At 36.6% G+C, this 22958-nt stretch overlaps 1 non-coding gene across 1 annotated transcript; it reads right to left on the bottom strand.

The window, feature by feature from the left end:
- Positions 1-3255: 3255 nt before the first annotated feature.
- LOC139856518 (small nucleolar RNA R71) lies at positions 3256-3362 on the bottom strand. Its single transcript, XR_011761995.1, has one exon. It is a non-coding gene; the product is annotated as a small nucleolar RNA R71 (small nucleolar RNA).
- Between the last annotated feature and the right edge of the window lie 19596 nt (positions 3363-22958).

Here is a 22958-nt window from a genome sequence, read left to right as displayed (position 1 = left end):
CGGGAAACGATATCGTCGGAGGCTTTGTCAAAGTTATTTATCAAGGAGGTGATATCGAGACATGGGGTTCCTATATCTATTATTTTGGATCGGGATACTCGTTTCACATCTCGGTTTTGGAATAAGTTTCATGAAGATATGGGTACACAATTGAGAATGAGCACGGCGTACCATCCTCAAACGGACGGACAAACCGAACGTACGAATCAAACATTAGAGGATATGTTACAGGCGTGTATAATTGATTTCGGTGGTAGTTGGGATGAGCACTTACCATTGGTGGAATTCTCGTACAATAATAGTTATCATACTAGTATCGGGATGCCACCTTATTAGATGCTTTATGGGCGTAGGTGTCTGATATCGGCTAAAAAGTCACATTTTCACCCCGGTATTAAGGCCCAAAAACAAGAAAGATTCGAACTTTGTCGGTAAAATACCCACTTCATTGGTTAGAATTGAAGAACAAGTAATTACGAAGGCGGTACAAAAAGAATCAAGAGAATCGGAGCTAAAACGAAGATTCTAGAGCAAAAACGGTGAAAGACAAGAAATCAAGTTACGATCCAGTGAATCAAGGCTGACCAGTACCAAAAATGGCCTGCCATACGGCTTGCCAGTATGGGTTACGGCCTACCAAATGGTCCAGCAAATGGCCCCAAGAAACGGGCTGCCAAGCAAACGGCTTGCCAAATACGGCCTGCCAAACGGCTTGCCATACGGCTTGCCAGCCATTTGCAGGCAAAAACTTTGCTTATTTAAAGGTTCTTTGTCATTCATTCCAACACACACTTCAATTCACTTCTTTCTCTCTCTTGTACAATATTAGTCATACTCTCAAGGCCTTCGACTCCGTGCGGGAAACCTAGTACCCGGAGAAGAACGCTGAAGATTGTATTAGGAGCGGTCTGGAGTATTGAAGTTGTCACTTTTGTATTCAGAACTCGTTTAATCTACTGGTACTTCTATCCTTTAACTTATATAATATTTTATGATATTTTTGCCATGATTAGCGAGTAGTTATCTTTAGTGTATGCTATGATGTAAGCAGTTATAATGCCGAAATAATATTATGGTCTGTGCATGCTGTTGAAATTCTTTCCAATTATACTTTAAACTCAATCGCTTTTCCACCTAATAGAACGTAGTTATAGGCTCTGTTATTGGGAAGTCGCGAACCTCGATTCAGAGTACACTATCTGTGTCACCATTTGGTAAGAGAATTCTATCGGATACAACGTAAGATCGACTGAGGCACACCGGTTGTAGTAAGTCTATCAGGCTTTGGATTCCGACTGAGGACTCTTTCGTAGTGAAACATCTGACTAGATCCTTAGTACATTGTCGGTCCTAGACCATGCTAGTGTAGTCACCAAGCATATAAACTTCGTACGTGCACGCTGAAGCACAGCGGTTGTTGTAAGCTGTACCTCTGCTAAGTAAGGCCATGAAACCCGGTTAGTGTTGACCAATACACTGCACCATAACGCGGTCTCAAGCATTGCACCCCGCTTGAGGGATTCTTAGTTAATTAAGGAACTGTTTGTTTAGACACATAAAGGATTGGACCGTTAGGATAACCGAACTTGTTCATGGAAGTCAGCTTGACTTGGCCATGGGGTTCTTTATGGTTGAACTCTTTTTAAGGGCCTAACTATCTTTCAAAACCAATCATTAACGAAAGCGTTGAAACACATCACGTCTCTCGGATATGGTAAACCATGTATTCTATTATGCTTAATAAAGTTTAGACCATTTTGGAATGTTAATACGTCACCCAACCGAGTCGCTCAATTGGATGAGCCGTATGAACATGTATGCCTGTAGTCAGACTGCACGGGCGTCGGGGGTAAGGGACGTTGCTGTCTATTCATAATCTTCAAGCCTAACACAGTACCCAGTGACATGTCTTATGACAGGGGCGTTTAGGACCAGTGTAATGAATACAAGGCCTCTGCCTATTCATGTGCCAGCATTCCATAATCTCGGCAGAATAACTGATGAAGTCATAGTATGCACTCACTTTAACCTTATCTGAATTATGAATTTTATCGCATTTACTTTATCTGTCTTATAAATTATAAAATCCCAAAATAAATAACCACTACTCCCTAACTATCTTAGGCTTAAATATAGGTTCAATTCTACTGATATCTCAAAAGTATGACTCTAGGTCATACTTCCCTTACTTATAAGGAGTAGTAAGATTTAGGCCCCGCTAAATATAAATTTAAAACAGTACCCTCTCCCACGAGTGGCTGATCCTGGCGAGCCGCGGCCCGACGACACCGCACAAATAAAAACCGTCCGTTTCGGCCATATCACGGGAGAATACTAAGTTTTTGGTGCCCTGCCGGGGAACTGGTATCAGGCAATATTGCTCTCTATCAAACTTTTTCACAAGCATTTAGTGGTGTCTAAGAAAGACAATTATACACGGACTTGGTTGTTGGATTTTCCGAACAGTCGCCAATTATATTGGGACCAAAAGGATCCTGCCTCTCCATAGTCGGCCTGGCCACTTGGTTTGTTGAATAGTTCGTGCAGAGCTCTGTTACCGAAATACCAGGGAATCAGTAGCCAGAACCAAAAACATATTCAACCGTAGGATAGTTAGTTAATTAAATTAGATTACCTTAGATTACTTTAGACTACCTTAGATCAAACTAGATAAAGTTAGATTACCTTAGAATTAGATTACCTTAGACTAGTTTAGCTTACTTTAGATTATGTTAGTTTATTTGCGAAAAATTAAAAACAAAAAGGCATACCCAGTGTATGACCCAAACCCGATCTAGACCATGGCCGTTGTTATTCGTATCTGATCTAGACGCAATAATCTCTAAAGCACGCAAGGAAGCACGAATCAGAAATCAAATGGCGTTACGCGTTACTTTAGCAGAAAACACCAAACCCTCAATTGAAGGTCGAGGAGGACCAATCAGATTTCCAAAGATTCAAGGACACTCGTTCGAGTTAAAACATAACATCATCTAGCTCATCCAAAATAGCTGTCAATTTCATAGATTACCGAACGACGATCCTAATTCTCACCTTGATAAATTCATATCTCTTTCGAACTCCTACAAACAGTCACGGATAGGACAAGTTATAGTCCGGCTATACTTGTTCCCCTATTCTCTCACTCATCATGCTCAAACTTGGTTTGAAGGACTGGAAAAAGATTCCATCACGTCATGGACGGAGATGGCTACTAAATTCCTAACCAAATATTTCCCTCCTTCTAAACAAACCAAACTGAAAAATGACATCATTAACTTCAAACAAAGTTATGATGAATCTCTTTATACTGCATGGGAGCGATTCAAAACCCTGCTGAAAAAATGCCCTAATCACCGGCTAGAACGGTCAGCCCAAATCTGTACCTTCTACAATGGTCTTATGGTAAATCATAGGACGACGATCGATGCAGCAGCTCAAGGGAATCTGATGAACCAAACCACAGACGAAGCATGGGAATTGCTCGAGAACATGACAATGCATTATCATGACTGGAACAGTGGTGAAACAACTTCATCATCTGCCCCACTCTCTGCACTTAACAATCAAACGGAGGCCATCAAATCCCTCACGGATAAGATGGAATCTCTTACTAAACAACTCGGAGAATTGAAGACGCAGCCGCAGCAGGTTAACCAAGCTCAGGCTTGTGTTAATTGTACCAACCCGCAACCCACTGAAGAATATCAAGTTGAGTACGAAAACCCTGACGGTTCAGTCTGTTACGTCCAATACCCATCTCGTCCACCAAATCCCGGATTCAATCAACCACCTAGGGTTAATCAATTTCAGCGAAGCAATCAACCTTATCGCTATCGCTATCCACCTTATCCAGCCCAACAATCTCAATTGACCTACGATCAACCACTTCCACTCACTGGTCCCCCAGTTGACGAAAATTCCCTTACCACCCAGATTACAAAAGCAACTAACCCCACTCTCGGAGCTGATGATCAATTGACTCAGTTCATTCAAGGACAACAACAGCTAAATCAGAGAACTGCAGCCAGGCAAGATCAGACGGAGATACTAATGAGAAATCAATTGGCTCTGCTCAAAAGTTTGGAAACGCAGCTCGGACAGTAATCACAACGCCTTGAAACCCGACATCAGGGAAGATTGCCAAGTAATACTATCCAAAATCCCCACATAGAAGAAGTAAAGCAAATGGATTCCGCAATCCCAGAGGAAGAACCACGGAGAAGGTCAGCTATGCTCAAGAACAAATCAAAATATACTCAGAAGCTGACCCCTGAAACTCCAGTTCGTGTACCTTATCTTGGAAGGCTACAAGAAGAACCATCCAAGCTTGATTCCTTCAAACTTGATGGAAGATTCCTGGACACTATGTCCAAAGTTCTCAACCAAAAGAGATACATCCAAAGGCTTCTTTCTACAAAGAAGAGGATACCAGACTCTAACAAAATTCCACTGAGTGAAGAATGCTCTGCATAACTCAGAAACTCTCTACCACCAAAGATGGGAGATACGGGCTGATTCGTTTTCCCGTGTTCAATCTACCAATCTGGAACCATTCATGCGCTAGCAGATTTAGGAGCAAGTATCAACCTAATCCCCTACTCTCTGTACAAGAGGTTAGAGTTAGGAGACTTATCACCAACCAAAATGACAATCCAACTTACCGATCACACAATTCGATATCCTAAGGGCATAGTTGAAAACGTCTTGGTGAAAGTCGACAAATTCTTGTATCCTACAGATTTCGTAGTAATGGATATTAAGGAAGAACTACACACCCCAGTAGTGTTAGGAAGACCTTTCATGAATATGGCTAGGACTGTCATTGATGTGTATAATCAAACCTTGATCTTACTATCACATGGGGAGAGCGTTACCTTCAAAATTGACCGACCAACTGATATTTCTGGACAGGCAGAGATGTTTGCTAATTCCACCAGACGGATCACTTCCGATGACGATTCTTCACCACCAGCCAACGATATTGAGATGGGTGTCGAATCACAGTCTGTAGACGACCCAGAAATGGAAGAAGAGGATCCCAGTGAAGAAATAGATGAAGAGGAGGAATCTGAGGAGGAAGAGGAAATGGAAGACGTAAAAGAAACTGCGACAATACCCGATCCAAGCATTGAGCGTCATGAAGAAATAATGAGGCTTGAGACGGAAGATCATAGTTTAATCATTCGCTTCAAGAAGAAGACCGACAAGGCTGAGGTTAAGGATATAGAAATTGATCCTGCAAGTATCAAAGTGGAGAATCAGAATACTGAAGAAACCTGTTCATCAGACGCATCCTCAGAAGAACAATACACCGATGATGACGAGGGAGAGCAACATGAAGACATTCTGAATAACTCACACTCTCCAACCGAACCAGATCAAGGGGAGCTGGACTCTTCTTCAGATCGAATTTCGATTATATCCACACACGCAGACATGATTACCTTCATCAATGATACCGATGAATTTAATGACATTCTCGAAGCCATCCGAAAATCAACCATTGATTTTTCACTACGCTTAACAGAACGAATCATGGCTATCAGAGAAGAACACCACCTTTATCTCCGAAGAGAAGACAGTGATGTTGAAATCCTAGAAGAATGCATTCAAGACTTTATCAATTCTCTTCACGATCATATCTATCACGAAGAAAGGCAACGAGAGCACAATTTAGTGGTTCGCACTATTCTTGAGACAAGATTCTGTCGAGATCAGAAGATCATTTACTCTAGGGTCTACAACAACTTAGCCGGATCTGCACTTCCGTTCTCACGAAACCAACGAGCACTGCTGACCCTGATCCAGAAGCATATGGATCTTTCCACCGGATGCCCGACTTATCACTATGATTTGCAAATGATCAAGGATATTCACAGCTTTTTCGCTCTTTTGGAAGGAGATAATTTCGAAAGCACACCAGACAGAATAGTGATTTATGTAACAATTGATCACCACGCTGATCTGATTATCAAAGAGTTACGAGATGCTGTTATGGAGGAAGCAAGGCGAAACAATCCGTTCTCTCATCTTGAACCAGACCGAGTCAACATTGCCACCTATGTTACGAAGCATCTATCACGTATCTTCCACGAATCCGCAGATCCAAGTTTCACATTTAAAGCTGGATGTCGGGAGATATACTCAAAGACGGTGACATTAATGCTCGGATCAGGATTGATGTTCACTTCTCTCCAGCTTCATCTTTTAACTAATCTGTGGAAATCAACAGACTCCTACTGTGGAGATCACCGTTCCGAAGACTTCGAGATTCTAAAGATACAGTTTCTGACATTATTTGAAGACCTCCGACATGAGCATCCCATCAGAGAAATAATCACCACCAGCACTGCTTCTATGATTGACATTCATGGGTCAACCAGCAGAGCCATGGATCATATTCTTATCGGACTTCATGACTTATCAAGAGCTGAAACTGCGCACTATTTATCTTTTAGAAGATCTTCAAGAGAAGTACCGGATCTTTTACCACTGTTGGTCCGACACTTTCTCAGAATTTATCCACCAAGACTCACATTCACTCAAGAAGACCAAGCTCACAACCATCAGTGAGGAATGTTTGCTTTTTGAAGCATCAATACGGTCGAGCCAACGACCTTAAACAAAAGCGCTTCTCGGGAGGCAACCCGTGCAATAAAGTAGAGTAGAAGAATAAAGGATGACAAATGAGCCGATAAAGACGCAAGGATTGGAAGCCAGCCGCATCTGCTAGGGGTATTTCTTTCTTTTCGCTACTAGCTCAAGATTCAAACTATGCCACATCCTAGCTTATCACTAAGTGTGGGATAACACCCAATAAAAGCACTAGACAAATACTCCCAAATCTTCAACTAAAACTCCTAAGTGTGGGATACACTAGGAACATTGAGGACAATGTTCGTCTAAGTGTGGGATGTTGGTATCTTTTTATGCTGTATTATAATAACCCATTACGAAGATTCCAAGTCCTTAAGCCAAATTTCAAAATTTTTGCAAAAGAAACCCTTTTCGAAAGAAGTATTTTTGAAAACCTGAAACGTTTGTTAATAAAAATAAGGCTTAAGTAAGGTGAAAATCTTGTTAGATTGGAATCTCTAATAGAGCATTGCATGACTAAGGCATTATCGACCTAAATTGATTATGGTGAGGCACCCCAAATAAGACCAGCATTCATCTTTAATGCTTCACTATTTTCCGTTGAGAGTTCCGATGTCTGTGCTCAGAATCAGAACTTGCTTTAGATCTACATCTCCAAGCAGCGAAACGTGATTCGGTTGTAATCAAAAGAGCTAGCCATTTGTCAACATAAGCCTTCCGCACCTCCACCACTTCTACTCCACATTACCTTTACTATTACTAGAAAAATCCAAAAAATGAGAACTCCTTCCAAAAACCCGATGTTATAAACCTCTCAAGTATCATGGCAAAGGTCTTGAAAAAGTTTACCGACTAAAAGTTTCTCGAGATGAAGTCTCAAAAAAATTATATATATATATATATATATATATATATATATATATATATATATATATAGTTCTGAAAAACGGGAGCAGAACTAAATAAGAGAAATGCCGAAGAGAACTCGACTGAAAATGATTATCAAATGAAGAAAAGTTTAAAAGTGCTTCTCAAAATACTTCAGCACTCCTATCTATCCGAATAAAAGTCTGTATAAAGACTACATTGCCCTTTATCTCACCCCTCAAAAACAACTTCACTACCACTCCAAAATTCCTTTTTCATCATTTACAAATGACCTATAAAGCTGAGATTACTACCGTTCTCACTTTAGCATCAAGGATTTGAGTCTTTATCAAGCCTATGACGATGGGTGCAGCATGATAGGCTATGAGCGTTTTCATTTCTTAGATCTATAGGGAACCCTAAACACTTGAGTGATTTGAGTGACCCGTGAAAGCTAGCCTATGTCATGTAACCTCCTCGCATGCTTGCAGAGATAATTTCAATCCTAACATAGATGACTCACCTTATCTTTTGCTCTTATAATAAAAGCAAATCGCTTAGGCTATTAGAAAAGAAACGTCAAAAAGATTCTTAAGGAAATGAGAGTTTGCTTGAGGACAAGCAAAGTCTAAGTGTGGGATATTTGATATCGGCTAAAAAGTCACATTTTTACCCCGGTATTAAGGCCCAAAAACAAGAAAGATTCAAACTTTGTCGACAAAATACCCACTTCGTCAGTTATAATTTAAGAACAAGTAATTACGAAGGCGGTGCAAAAAGAATCAAGAGAATCAGAGCTAAAACGAAGATTCTAGAGCAAAAACGGTGAAAGACAAGAAATCAAGTTATGATCCAGTGAATCAAGGCTGACCAGCACCAAAAACGGCCTGCCATACGGCTTGCCATACGGCTTGCCAGTATGGGGTACGACCTGCCAAATGGTTAAGCAAACAGCCCCAAGAAATGGGCTGCCAAGCAAACGGCTTGCCAAATACGGCCTGCCAAACGGCTTGCCAGGCGTTTGCAGGCAAAAACTTTGCTTATTTAAAGGGTCTTTGTCATTCATTCCAACACACACTTTAATTCACGTCTTTCTCTCTCTTGTACAATATTAGTCATACTCTCAAGGCCTTCGACTCCGTGCGGGAAACCTAGTACCCGGAGAAGAACGCTGAAGATTGTATTAGGAGTGGTCTGGAGTGTTGAAGTTGTCACTTTTGTATTCAGAACTCATTTGATCTACTGGTACTTCTATCCTTTATCTTATATAATGTTTTATGATATTGTTGCCATGATTAGTGAGTAGTTATCTTTAGTGTATGTTATGATGTAAGCAGTTATAATGCTGAAATAATATTATGGTCTGTGCATGCTGTTGAAATGCTTTCCGATTATGCTTTAAACTCAATCGTCTTTCCAACTAATAGAACGTAGTTATAGGCTCTGTTATTAGGAAGTCGCGAACCCCGATTCAGAGTACACTATCTGTGTCACCCCTTGGTAAGAGAAGTCTATCGGATACAATGTAAGATAGACTGAGACACACCGGTTGTAGTAAGTCTATCAAGCTTTGGATTCCGACTGATGACTCTTTCGTAGTGAAACATCTGACTAGACCCTTAGTACATTGTCGGTCCTAGACCATGCTAGTGTAGTCACCAAGCATATAAACTTCGTAAGTGCACGCTGAAGCACAGCGGTTGTTGTAAGCTGTATCTCTGCTAAGTAAGGCCATGGAACCAGGTTAGTGTTGACCAGTACACTACACAATAACGCGGTCTCAAGCATTGCACCCCACTTGAGGGATTCTTAGATAATTAAGGAACTGTTTGTTTAGACACATAAAGGATTGGACCGTTAGGATAACCGAACGTGTTCATGGAAGTCAGCTTGACTTGGCCAAGGTGTTCTTTATGGTTGAACTCTTTTTAAGGGCCTAACTATCTTTCAAAACCAATAATTAACGAAAGCATTGAAACACATCACATCTCTTGCATATGGTAAACCATGTATTCTATAATGCTTAAGAAAGTTTAGACCATTTTGGAATGTTAATACGTCACCCAACCAATTCGCTCAATTGGATGATCCGTCTGAACGTGTATATCTGTAGTCAGACTGCAGGGGCATCGGGGGTAAGGGACGTTGCTGTCTATTCAGAATCTTCAAGCCTAACGCAGTACCCAGTGACATGTCTTATAACAGGGGCATTTAGGACCAGTGTAATGAATACAAGGCCTCTGCCTATTCATGAGCCAGCATTCCATAATCTCGGTAGAATAACTGATGAAGTCATAGTATGCACTCACTTTAACCTTATCTGAATTACGAATTTTATCGCATTTACTTTATCTGTCATATAAATTAGAAAATCCCAAAATAAATAACCACTACTCCCTAACTATCTTAGGCTTAAATATAGGTTCAATTCTACTGATATGTCAAAAATACGACTCTAGGTCATACTTCCCTTACTTATAAGGAGTAGTAAAATTTAGGCCCCGCTAAATATAAATTTAAAACAGTACCCTCTCCCATGAGTGGCTGATCCTGGCGAGCCGCGGCTCGACGACACCGCGTAAATAAAAACCGTCCGTTTCGGCCATATCAGTGTCGAACTCCAATTTGTTGGGGTGAAGTGGGACAAAGAGAAATTGGAAGTACCGATTTGGTTTTAGAGACGAATAGCAAGTTTGAGATGATTCGGACTCATTTGAAAGCGGCACAAGATAGACAAAAGTAGTACGCTGACAAACGTAGGCGATTGATTGAGTTCCAAGAAGGTGACATGGTGATGCTTAAGGTTTCACCATGGAAGGGTATTATTCGGTTTCAAAAACGGGGGAAGTTTGCTTCTCGGTTTATTGGGCCATTTAAAACTTTAGCTCGTGTTGGTGAAGTTGCGCATCGTTTGGAATTTCCCGAAGAGCTTGCGGGGATCCATAATACATTTCATGTTTCCCATCTCCGTAAGTGTCTTGCGGATGATTCTTCATGGATGTCATTAGACGAGATTGAGCTAAACAACAAGTTAGAGTATGTCGAGGAGCCGATTGCTATACTCGATGAAAAGGTCAAACGGTTGAGGAATAAAGAGGTGAGAACTTATAAAGTCCAATGGCTTCGTAGTAAAGGTTCCGAGTTTACTTGGGAGCCCGAAGAGTTTGTGTTAGTTTATCTTCCCTCTTGTCATGCGGCTTGGATCGCGAGGACGTACTCCGATTCAAGTGGGGGAGAGTTGTAAGACCCGAATATTTATTGCACAGAGGTGTAAATCAGGTACTTAAAGTGTGGATGATAGTGGGTAATTAAACAGAGGCAGAACCTGTTCAGACCACAGGTGCGCGCCGCGCACTATTAAGTGTGCTCGTGGCGCACACTTCCTGTTGACAAATTTCTATTTCTAATTTAAATTGAACGTGGGGCATTTTGGTCTTTTCACTCGAGACCGGATTTAAAGCCACTAAAAGGCTGGGTGGAGTCTTTAATTCACATCCACCAACCTTATCATCTCTTCCATTCAATTCTAGAGTGAGAAACCCATTTAGTGAGAGAAAGCTCAAATCAAGGAGGAGGAAGTTGATTTCGGGCCAAAGCGCGTGTGTTAAAGTTGTTTATCTAATCACTAGCTATGTTTTGAGTGTGGTGGTATGCTCTAATCTTGATTTCCTTATTTTAATTTGTTTAAGGGTTAGGGTTTGGGTGAGTGATGAACATAAAACCTAATATTGATGATTTTGAGGGTTAAGATTGAGTCATGAAGACTCAATAATAACTAACCTAGGGTTTCAAAGTGTTAATTGGTGTTTATGAGTCTTAATTGGTTAGTTAATCACTAGCACACTTTGATATTAAGTAAGTGGGTGTTATTTGGGTGTGTTCATGACCTAAAATGGGTGTGCTAACCTTGAGACGGTTCAAAATGACACTTGGGTGGCGAGTAAGTTGGTTCACCAACTTGAATGTGTGATTAATATTGTGATAATGTAATAGGTGCGTTACGTTAATGGTTGCGAGGTCGATTTAGCATTCACCAAAAGGCAATAAGGTGAGTGGAATAATTATAAATGTGTGTATGTAATGTATTTACTTGTGTGAAATGCGATGTGGGTTTAAGTTTGGGCATGCGATACCACATCGTGTTAGCATGGGATGTGGTTTAAATTTTGGGCGTTCGATACCTCATTCTCATGTGTGGCATGTGATATGGGTTTAAATTTCGGGCATTCGATACCATATCATATGAATGTGTGCGTGCGTGTGTGAAGTGTGGGTTTAAAGTTCGGGCGTTCGATACCACATTTCACGTGACGGGTGGGTTTTAAGTTCGGGCGTCGATACCACCCAAGGGACTAGTGATGCATACTAGTGGCGTCTGTTTGGATAACGGTTCATTCATGAGAATTGTTCCCTTTGTGTTTTGGTTAACCATGATTATGTGTAGTGATATAGCATAATATATTGTTCGTGTTATATGCTATCGTTTGTGCTAGCTCGTGATTTTGGGAATTTAGCATTGTACTTTGAAATGGTATGCTAATTTAAATGCTAGCGTGTATGAGGTATTGGTGTAAGTGATTGCAAGTAAGTAGGTTATATATGTACGCGTATAAATATTGAATTTACTAAGCATTTTGCTTACCCTCTCGTTGTTTACATTTTTATAGGCTCCGGCGTGGACAGGGGTAAGAGCGTTCGTTTGGATTAGTGATCCCGCTTCGTTATGATAGGAGAAGCTTTTGGATGTTTAGCTTTTTGAAGTTTGACCGAGACTTGGGTAGTTTAACCCCCAAACATCATGCTCTAGTGTCGTTTAGAATTTAAACTAATTCGGTTGAAACTTGTAATTTGTACGAAACTCGTAATTTGGGCATACGTGGGCCCGGTGTCGTAAAACTTCTTTTATTATTGGAATGTGTTAGTTTTACATATTATAACATGTTGTGAAAAGCGTTTCTTCTAAATGTGTCGAGAAGTGGGAGAGCTTTATTTGAAAAATTGCAAAACCGGACAGAAGCTTATGCAGTTTGTGCGCGCCGCGCACAAGGGGTGTTGAGCGCCGCGCACCCCTTTTTTAAAAAAAAAATTTGTTTACTGTTTCGGTTGGATATTGGGTTGGGTTGTTACAATTAGAGATTATGTTGGTGATTGAAACCCAAATGGGTGTATTTGGAATTATTATTTTGGGTGTAAACCCAATTTGGGTCAAAATGAGGTAATTGGTGGAAATGGGTAATGAAGTGCTTCTAGCACTTGACCATAAGTTTTATTTTGGTGAGTTTGGGACCAAACCACTAGCTATTAGTGATTTGGGTATATGGGGCCTTGTTTGACCTAGTTGGTAGTTTGGGTGCAATTTGGGTCAATTTAGCACTTGGGGATTTTTGGTCAAGCTACTAGTATTTATAGCTTGATGTTGTGATTTATGCTAGGTAACTTGATTTGAGGAAGAAGAAGGTTGAATCTTTTCAAAGTGCAAGAGTTAACATTGTTCATCTTGTTCCTAGCTACGTTGTGATAGTGGTGGTAAGTCCTAAATCCGATTTTCATTCAAGTTGATGTTAGGGTTTGAACTTGCATGTTCTTGAGAAAGCCCATCTAGCTCACAAATGGGTGTTTGAAGCTAGTTGTGATTGTTGACCCTTATTGGTGGGTTTTGGGTTGGAAAATGTTGTGACTATGTTGGGGCTTGCAATTTGGGCATAATAACTAGAATTAGAGATTATGATGTTGATTGAAACCCAAATGGGTGTATTTGGAAGTATGATCTTGGGTGTAAACCCAATTTGGGTCAAAATGACGCAATTGGTGGAAATGGGTCATGAAGTGCTTCTAGCACTTGACCATAAGTTGTATTTTGGTGAGTTTGGGAATAAACCACTAGCTATTAGTGATTTGGGGTATATGGGGCCTTGTTTGACCTAGTTGGTGGTTTGGGTGCAATTTGGGTCAAATTAGCACTTGGGTTTTGGGTCAAGCTACTAGTATTTATAGCTTGATGTTGTGATTTATGCTAGGTAACTTGCTTTTGGATCAATTTTGAATTCTTAGCTTGGTTGTTGACTCATCTAGTTGTTTAAGGTGAGTAGAGTATTTATATGTTTGTATATATAAATTGTTTGCTTGCGGGGTTTAGTGGCGAGTACTATCCGGATGTGATGGTTTACTCTTTGTTGGTCACTTAGTGCATAGTGGTGAGTGATGTCTTTAATGATTCACTCTTTGTTGGCCATGTTACGTTTGGGAAAAGTGGTGAGTGATGTCTTTAATTATTCACTCTTTGTTGGCCACGTTGCGTTGGGAAAAGTGGTGAGTATTGTCTTTAATGATTCACTCTTTGTTGGCCACGTTGCTTTTGAGAAAAGTGGTGAGTGTCGACTATGTGAAAGTCCACTCTTTGTTGGCCACTTAAGAGGATGTGGTAAGTGTCACCATTCGGTTTCACTTTTTGTTGGACACATTCGGCTTCACTTCGATTTCCTTTATTTTTACGAAGAAATTCTGATTTATTCTTTCCTCGGTTGAATCCGAAAAAACTTCGATTAATCTTTTAATAAGAAACGATGTTGGATCAAAGTAGAATAAATCTTGATCTCCATATTTTGAAATTGGGTTAGGTTTTTTACTTTCAAACCAAAATTTTAATTAAAAAATCATTGCTGCAACATAACGGTTGATATGAGTTTGGGAAAACTCTTTATCATCGATATGAGGTAGAAAACTAACGAATGAAACTAAATCAGATTTGAGTTCAATTTCTTCATCCCGATACTTGACAAAAATATCTTCCCCACATTCCTTTTATAGTTTGTGAAGAGAACGAAATTGATCACGCAGCTCTTTTAATAAATTTGTTTGAAATTTTGAAAACGGGAAATCTGAAGAATAGAGGTGCCTAATGAATTCTATATAGACGTCTAACCTTCTATTAGGATTTAACATATTTCTAGTAAACGGAGCATCTGAGTTATCAAAGTGTTGTTTTTCTTTTGGAATATATTCAAACAAGTTTGGATATTTGAAAATAGTTGGGTATTCTTTCCGTATTTCATCTTCCATAATGAGGAGTTCATTAAGACTAGGTTTCCCTTTTGAATCGTGAAGAGGGTCGAATCCTGGTTCATTTGAGTAAAACATATCTAAAAGCAATAAAATCTCCAAGTCGGATGAAGTTATCCGGCTTCTTGGACTACAAGGATTAAGAACTAATTCTTGATGAGATTCATCAGGGTTTAGACTCATTTCATTTTTACTTTTATAAAGGAAAACTTCTCCGATTTCTGAAGTTGTGGGAGAGCAACTGGTTTTCGCACTTTCTTCGTAATCGGTTAAGTTTGAACTGGAATCTACAGAAATTAATACCATAATTAATATATTGTTTTTGTGGTTTATAAAGGGGTTTACTATAATGGCTACATTGAATCCTATATCGAAAAACTCTCTGTTTATTAAGCATGTGTGTTTCTTATCAATTTGTCTTTTGAAACAAGTGGCCGGATCGACAACGGAGAGGCAAAATCCTTTGGTTCCAATATAATTGGAGACTGTTCGGAAAATCCAACAACCAAGTCCGTGTATAATTTTCTTTCTTAGACACCACTTAAGAATCTCAGATATCTTGACAGAATCAACGGTTACCTTAACAAATAGAAAATTAAGTCCCCGACAGCGGCGTCAAAAACATACACCTCTGTGATATGACCAAAATGGTCGGTTTTATTTATGCGGTGTCGTTAGGTCGCAAGACGTCAAAATCAACTATCAGGAGAGGATGCAATAGTTTTATTATTTATATTTTGCTGGGTTTTCCTAGCTATATTTCACCTACTTGTCTTCCTTTTAATGAGTAAGTGGTAAGTATAACTCATGTTCGTATTTTTGTATGTTTGCTTAGTAATGTGGGATAAAAGTGCATATATAGCTAACCCTAGTGACAAGTGGTGATAGATTAAACTTAACTAAGGTAGTATGAATTATAAAGATAAAAGGGATAGGTATGGAGAATAGGATAGTGATAGAGAGCTATTAAAAGAGTTTAAGTTCCTAGAATGAACACTAAACCTCAATCAATCAGGATAAGAACCTAATCAATTTGTCACTAAGAGTTTAGGCTTTTAAGATTCTAGCTAAGACGGATACCCCTACTCCCAACGTTAACCTTAAGGGTTTTAAACGACCTTGAGGATGGAATCCTAGGTACATGAATAAAGTGGTATATCCTTAAAGGAATATCTCAGCTTTTCTTAATCTTAGTTGGTTTAACTACACTAACATTCCTCCACTTAATACTAAGCTATGCCTTAACATTAACAGATGTGCAATCTTAGATATTCTAAGATACTGCTAATTGGGTTAAAGGTCTCTCTTTTGCGATCACTTACTCAACTTCGGATCATCTTACAACATCTCAAGAACATTGCTTCAATCGGTACACGAGGGTTTTCAGGAGAGATTGCTCAGTAATAGTGGAAGAGCAGATTGAGGAGAGCACCATATGGAAGAGACTTTAATCAAGAAACAAGAAGAAGCCACATTCTCCAAGTCCCCAATTGTGCCATACACACATCAACGATGGTGTAGACACCAAAGCAGAGCTGCTTCATTGTAATCCAAAACAGGGCAATTTTCCAACTAGAGCAACTGCTCTCATACCAATTGTAAGTATCTAGAGGAGGGGGGTTCATTGTTACTTAATGATTTCTTAAAAATGTTTCGATATTTTTGATGATCAAAGAATAAATTTGAAGTGCGAAAGCATTTGTGTTTGTGCATGCAATAATGTAAGAATGTAAAGTGCACAAACATAAGGATTTATAGTGGCTGGGAGGATGTTAAATAATCCTCATTTTCTCCTCAACACATCATGTTGAGAGTTAGCTTCACTAAGCTTTTCTCCAAATTTGATGTTGAGTAGTAACGATTTGTATTGCTAAGTAGTGATAGGTAATGATGAGTAGTGTTAGTAGTAACGATTTGTAACGGGTATACATACTAACAATATTAAAGTATGATTAATCTCTATGATGTATGCCTTTACATTGAATATATACTAAGCGTTATTTATCAAAATAGCTACTCTGACTCGCTCCCAATTCCTTATATTGCGATGTCAAAACTTCTATACGAGTTACCGTAATATAATCCTGATCATTATATTACCCTAACTCGTATTTCCATTTGACATTACTCCATAAGTTCAAGATGGTGTGGTCAACTTAATCTAACTTAGATTTCGTGTCGTGTGTATATGTATGATTCGTGATAAAGTATGTTTAGTTCAAGTAGACAATAATTCCGCTTACGGTTGACAATTATAAGTAACGAAAACATATATACTTTTATGGAATAAAAGTAATACGAAACTGAATATATGAGATGATAACGTTATCGGTCTTGAAAAACTACTGAATTTAAACTCAAGAACCACGTTCATACGACTCTTCTATGATATTATAAAGATCGACAAATTTCTGCAAAACTCTAATAAGGTGCTAAATATTCCAGGAATACCATTAGGTGTGTTTTAAGTCATTGTGATTTCCCTACAAAATGGTGGGGTTTAAATTTTCAGATAGGTTGCAGGTAACTTCATTACGAAACTCTTGACGCGTATTTCAAAGCAAACGGAGTGGTACAAACCTTATTTAATTTCCAGAAGTTGATCATATGATTATGTGTTGTAATTATATGTAGTTGTTAATGTCCTCTAGTGTAAGAAATATCTTATAGTTAATATAATTTGAACTTATATTATAGCGAAATATAAATTCGTGTTGTGTATGTTTTACTTAATATCTTTAATGCGTACAGAAAATAATAATAGGGATCACAATGATAACATCAAATGAACTCGCGCATAACTTAAAATAAGAATGACATAGTATCCAAAGTCTATAGATAGAATATAAGGTCTCGAAATGATAAAATAGGTATCTCAAAATAAATGAGTAAACACGTCCGCAAGTCATAACAGAAAAAGAGATAACATCAACGATAAGTGATAACATAAGTAGGCTCTATCAATCGGAATCATCTCCTTTCAGAAACTCCCGCTCTAATCGAAGTAAACTCGGCATAATTCACGACCCGAGAGCAGCCAACTCATCATGTAGATCAACATAATTACGTCAAAGGCGCTTATAGTCTCTCCGAATAGATGTTGTTGTCTTATGTTTCTATACTAAATCGGCAACCCTTGCTGTCAGTTTCTTCACAACCTTCCTCAACTCACTAACCTCATCAGCAGGTGAGAGTGAAGGTTTTATAGCACTAGTAGATGGTACATTGGGATGGTGACGAACAACACTTGGTAGTGGAACACTCGTACCATTATAACGCACGATACCATCGTCACGTGAGCTAGGTGCAATCTTATGCTTACGTGGTTTCTCTGAATGTGACAATAAGCGAGGACTAGAAAGTACAGTAGGTGGAGTAATAGGTAAGATAGAATCTTGTGGGACTGGTGCAACATTGTGTGGTTTCTCAGACTTTTCCTCCTCGGAATCCTGTTTCTCCTCAGATTTCTTTTCTTCTTCGGATTCCTCTTCTTCTTCGGAATCTTCTTGGTCGGGTAAATCAAAGAAAGGGTTATCTTCGGTGTTGGAATCGTCCTCGCCCTCCTTGGGCTCAAATTTCCCAGCAGACTCAGACAATGCCTCGTCATCAGTGTTGGGCGTGATAGCATCTCGGGCAGCTAAAGAAGTGTCAGACTGGGTATCCATATCGGAAAAGTTCAAGTATCACGAGAAGCAGTCATCTAGTCACACAGTTAGAACACAATTACATGAGAATAGTAGTTACACATATATGATATATATGATATATATATATATATATATATATATATATATATATATATATATATATATATATATATATATATATATATATATATATATATATATATATATATATATGTATTTACAACAATTGTTCGTGAATGAGTTGGGAGTAGTCAAAGGTTAAATGAATCCATCTAAACAGCTCAAAAATTTTAGGACTTAACATTACAGACTTTGTTTATCGTGTCGAGATCATATAAAGACTAAATTTAAATTTGGTCGAAAATTTCTGGGTCGTCACAGTGTCCTCCCGAGTCATAGGACGTATTAGAAGTCCAGACTACAACATGACCTTAAGATATTATGTGATACTGCATGTGGAATATGTGTGTGTGTGTGTGTGTGTGTGTGTGTGTGTGTGTGTGTGTATATATATAGGTAAATATAAATAATAGTATATATATAATAATTTGAGATAATAAAATACAATTTAATCATTTAAATTTAATTGGATATTTAATGTAATACATAAAATTATTAATTTGTTACTAAAATATGATTCCTATATTATAATTTTTGAATATTGAATATTCAATGTACGATATTATATATATCATATAATTAATAATATGTAATATTAATATCTAATAAAATAAGGTTAACTATATAAGTTAAATTATAATTGTTATAGTAATATTATTATTACTTTCAATTTTAACATCTACATTAGTATTATTAATATAATTATGAAAAGGGATATATATATATATATATATATATATATATATATATATATATATATATATATATATATATATATATATATATATATGGTTATACTATTATTACTAAGATTTTTGTAATTAATATTATTATTAGTATCATTGATAATATTATTTTTACTATTACTATTAAGAAGCATCATTTTTAGAATAAATATCAATATCAATATCAATATTATTATTATAATAAAAATAATACAACATGTTATGGTTATCATTATTAATATCATTTTTATTATTATTATTAATACTAAAAATTCTGATAGTAGATATTATTAAGATTATTATTATTTTATAATTACGTTTATTAATTAATATTATAAATATTAATATAAAAAATAATACAATTTAATATTATTATTATAATTATTACTTCTATTATTATTGTTATTAGTATATTTGTTATTATTAATACATTTTTATTATTAATTATTAATATTAATAAAATTAAGTAAAGAATCCAATTCTGTTTGATCTCACATCAACGCTTTCTTATTCGATTCACGGAAGACCATTATTTCCATAATACAGACAATTTCTGTTAGAGAATTGAATCGGCTTTTTACTTTTTTTTATTTATTATTTCCTGTCCTTTCACTTGTTTGAGTACTAATCGACACTCACAAATTGCTATAAACCAAACAATTACTTTGTGTAATCTGAAAAACCATTCAATGATTTTCCATTATCAACTAACAAACTCATTAACGGCTGAGGTTAAATTAAATCAAACAGAAATACATAAACAAAGCTCGAAACCTCTGTACGTTAACCTTTTTAGCCAAAACTCGAAGTTGAACCAATTTTTAAAATGTAATAATGCAAAGTTGTTAGGAATCTTTCACTCAAACTTTCTGCAAAATCTCAAATCCTAATTCCTAACAACGAATTCGAATTTGCAAGTCAAAGTTATTTTAGCAAAAGTCAACCGATTTGTTCTTGGTAAAATTCGAGTTTGTTTTAATGTTTCAAGTTCAATTGATGATTCTAATAGTTTCTATATATGATTTACAAACTATTTCATGTTATAATCTTTGTTCAAAACGAGCTCCAAAGTGAAATCAATTTTGTTTTCCTTCTTGAACCGTCACAACAGCAGCTCTTTGTTTTTTTTTTTTTTTGTTTTTTTTCTTTTCTTTTAATCACTCATTACTTGATTGTGTATTTATTTTACGTCCTAAAACTGACCAAACAATCACTTGCTATGAGGAGGTAATCCTTGGTCGATTAGTTCAAAGAAGAAGAAGATGAGGAGGAGGATAGAAATATAAACTAGGTAAATATAATTGGGTTTCGTATATATTCAGAAAAACAGTCATGGTAGAATGGTTAAGGGTGGGTGTAGTGGAAGTAGAGGTCTCGGGTTCGAGCCTCGTCTGGGGCAATTCTTTTTAGAAAAAGATTTCAAAGGGGTATACACTTTTATTCCTTTTTCTATTTATTATTATTATTAATTATTATTGTTGTTGTTATTGTTATTATCAATTATTATTATTATTAACATAAATTATGATATTATCATTATTATTACTAGTATTAACATTTAAAAACTATTAGTATTATCATTACTAATAATATTATTATTAGTAATATTATTATCGTATTATTATTGCTAGTACTATTATTATGATTTCAAGGAGATTAAACATGTTAATAATGCAAACGTATAATAAAAGATGCTATGATATAGGTTATGAAATTGGATATGATTATATGAGTACATGTAAAAACTATAACTATAACTTCAAACTAATGTTATAAGAAACTATAGCCATTAGTTTATAAATTGAACACGAAGGTTATGATTATTATGACTATGAATATAAAGGTTTTAATAATACAGTTAAGATTACAAATATAGAAATTTTTGGATATAAATATTATTATGAAAATGATTAAAATTTTAAATTAAAGGAATTATTAAAACTATTATAATTATTTTTATCATAATACAACTCAGTATCATTATCAATATTAATACCATTATTTTTATTAACATTATTATTATCACTTTTATCATTATTATTAAATAGTATCATTATTATTACTAATATTAGTATTATCATAATTATTAATTTCACAAACAAATGATTCTTCATATAAAAATATATTTAATATATAACTTAACTATATTATTATTTATATATATATAATAGATTTATTTAATTAAGTAATGAAATAAATAAGTTATTAATATAAAAATTGTATTATTAATAATAATATGTATATTTGTTCGATTACAAGTATACGTTTTGATATATATATATATATATATATATATATATATATATATATATATATATATAATGATATAGGTTCGTGAATCTGAGGCCAACCCTGCATTTGTTCAGTATCGTCGTATGAATATTTTTACTACAAAATATTCTATTGTGAGTTTCATTTTCTCCCTTTTTAAATGATTTTGCTATATATACTTTTGGGACTGAGAATACATGCGCTGCTTTTATAAATGCTTTACGAAATAGACACAAGTAATCGAAACTACATTCTATGGTTGGATTATCGAATCGAATATGCCCCTTTTTAGCTTGATAGCCTAAGAATTGGTGTTTATTAGAATTGCCACCAATTGAAGTGAATCCTATAGATAGATCTATCGGGACCAACGAGCCCCATCCGAGTTACGGATGCTTTAGTACTTCGAATTTATCATGTCCGATGTGAGTCCCGAAATGATGGGGATATTGTATATGCATCTTGTTAAGGTCGGTTACCAGGTGTTCACCATATGAATGAATTTTAATTCGCGAGTCACGCGTGTCAATATATGAAATCTTGTGGTCTATTAAAATGATGGAAATGAATGTTTACGATAAACTAATAAACTCACCAACCTTTTGGTTGACACTTGAAAGCATGTTTATTCTCAGGTATTAAAGAAACCTTCCGCTGTGCATTTGCTTATTTTAGAGATATTACTTGGAGTCATTCATGGCATATTTCAAAAGACGTTGCATTCGAGTCGTTGAGTTCATCAAGATTATTATTAAGTCGATTATAGTTGGATATATTATGAAATGGTATGCATGCCATCAACATTCGATGTAATGAAAGTTTATCTTTTAAAAACGAATGCAATGTTTGTAAAATGTATCATATAGAGGTCAAGTACCTCGCAATGAAATCAACTATCGTGAATCGTTTATAATGTATATGAACGGGTCCTTTCAGTTGGTATCAGAGCGATGGTATTAGCGAACCAGGTATTGCATTAGTGTGTCTAACTGATAATTGTTTAGATGCATTAGTGAGTCTGGACTTCGACCGTGTCTGCATGCCAAAAGTTTTGCTTATCATTTCGTGTCGCAAATTATTTGCTTATCATCCTTAAATTCTAGACACGTCTTTCTGCCTCTATTGCATAGACAGTGTATAGATAAATTCATATCTTAGCTTATCTGTTATTGTTACCTTTGCCTGACAGTTTCCGTAGATTCCTCCGTAACTTATGGGATTTTAGTATTATATATGCATATGTAAATTATGTATTGCAGGGTACTAATCTACATCCTATAATCTATTTTCTTACCGAAAATCCTTCATCTGATCATACGAGATGAATTCCTCAACCAGTTCGAGTCCCTCAAATTCCAATAGCTATTTCGATAGTTATTCCGACAGCTATTCCGACATGGATATTCACCTAAGCTCCGAAAGCAGCGTAAACGAAATAGATCAACCAATTAGTCATCTTCAATTCTGGATGAATTGGGGATGGGTTCGTAGTAGACTTAACCAATGGAGACGAGAAGAAGGTGATCCTTTCCACCAACCAAATTGCTCTCTTGAAAAAGAACCTGAAGCACTTACCGGCGAACCTGTTCGTAATACCATTTTCTCTCTCATTTTTAGAGTATCTCGTCTTGATTATATACTATCTCAAATTCTTGATCTTATTCATCCG

The sequence above is a fragment of the Rutidosis leptorrhynchoides genome, chromosome 6 (genome assembly GCF_046630445.1).
Source record: "Rutidosis leptorrhynchoides isolate AG116_Rl617_1_P2 chromosome 6, CSIRO_AGI_Rlap_v1, whole genome shotgun sequence".
Taxonomy (NCBI): Eukaryota; Viridiplantae; Streptophyta; class Magnoliopsida; order Asterales; family Asteraceae; genus Rutidosis; species Rutidosis leptorrhynchoides.
This window is presented reverse-complemented; position numbering and strand designations above follow the sequence as displayed.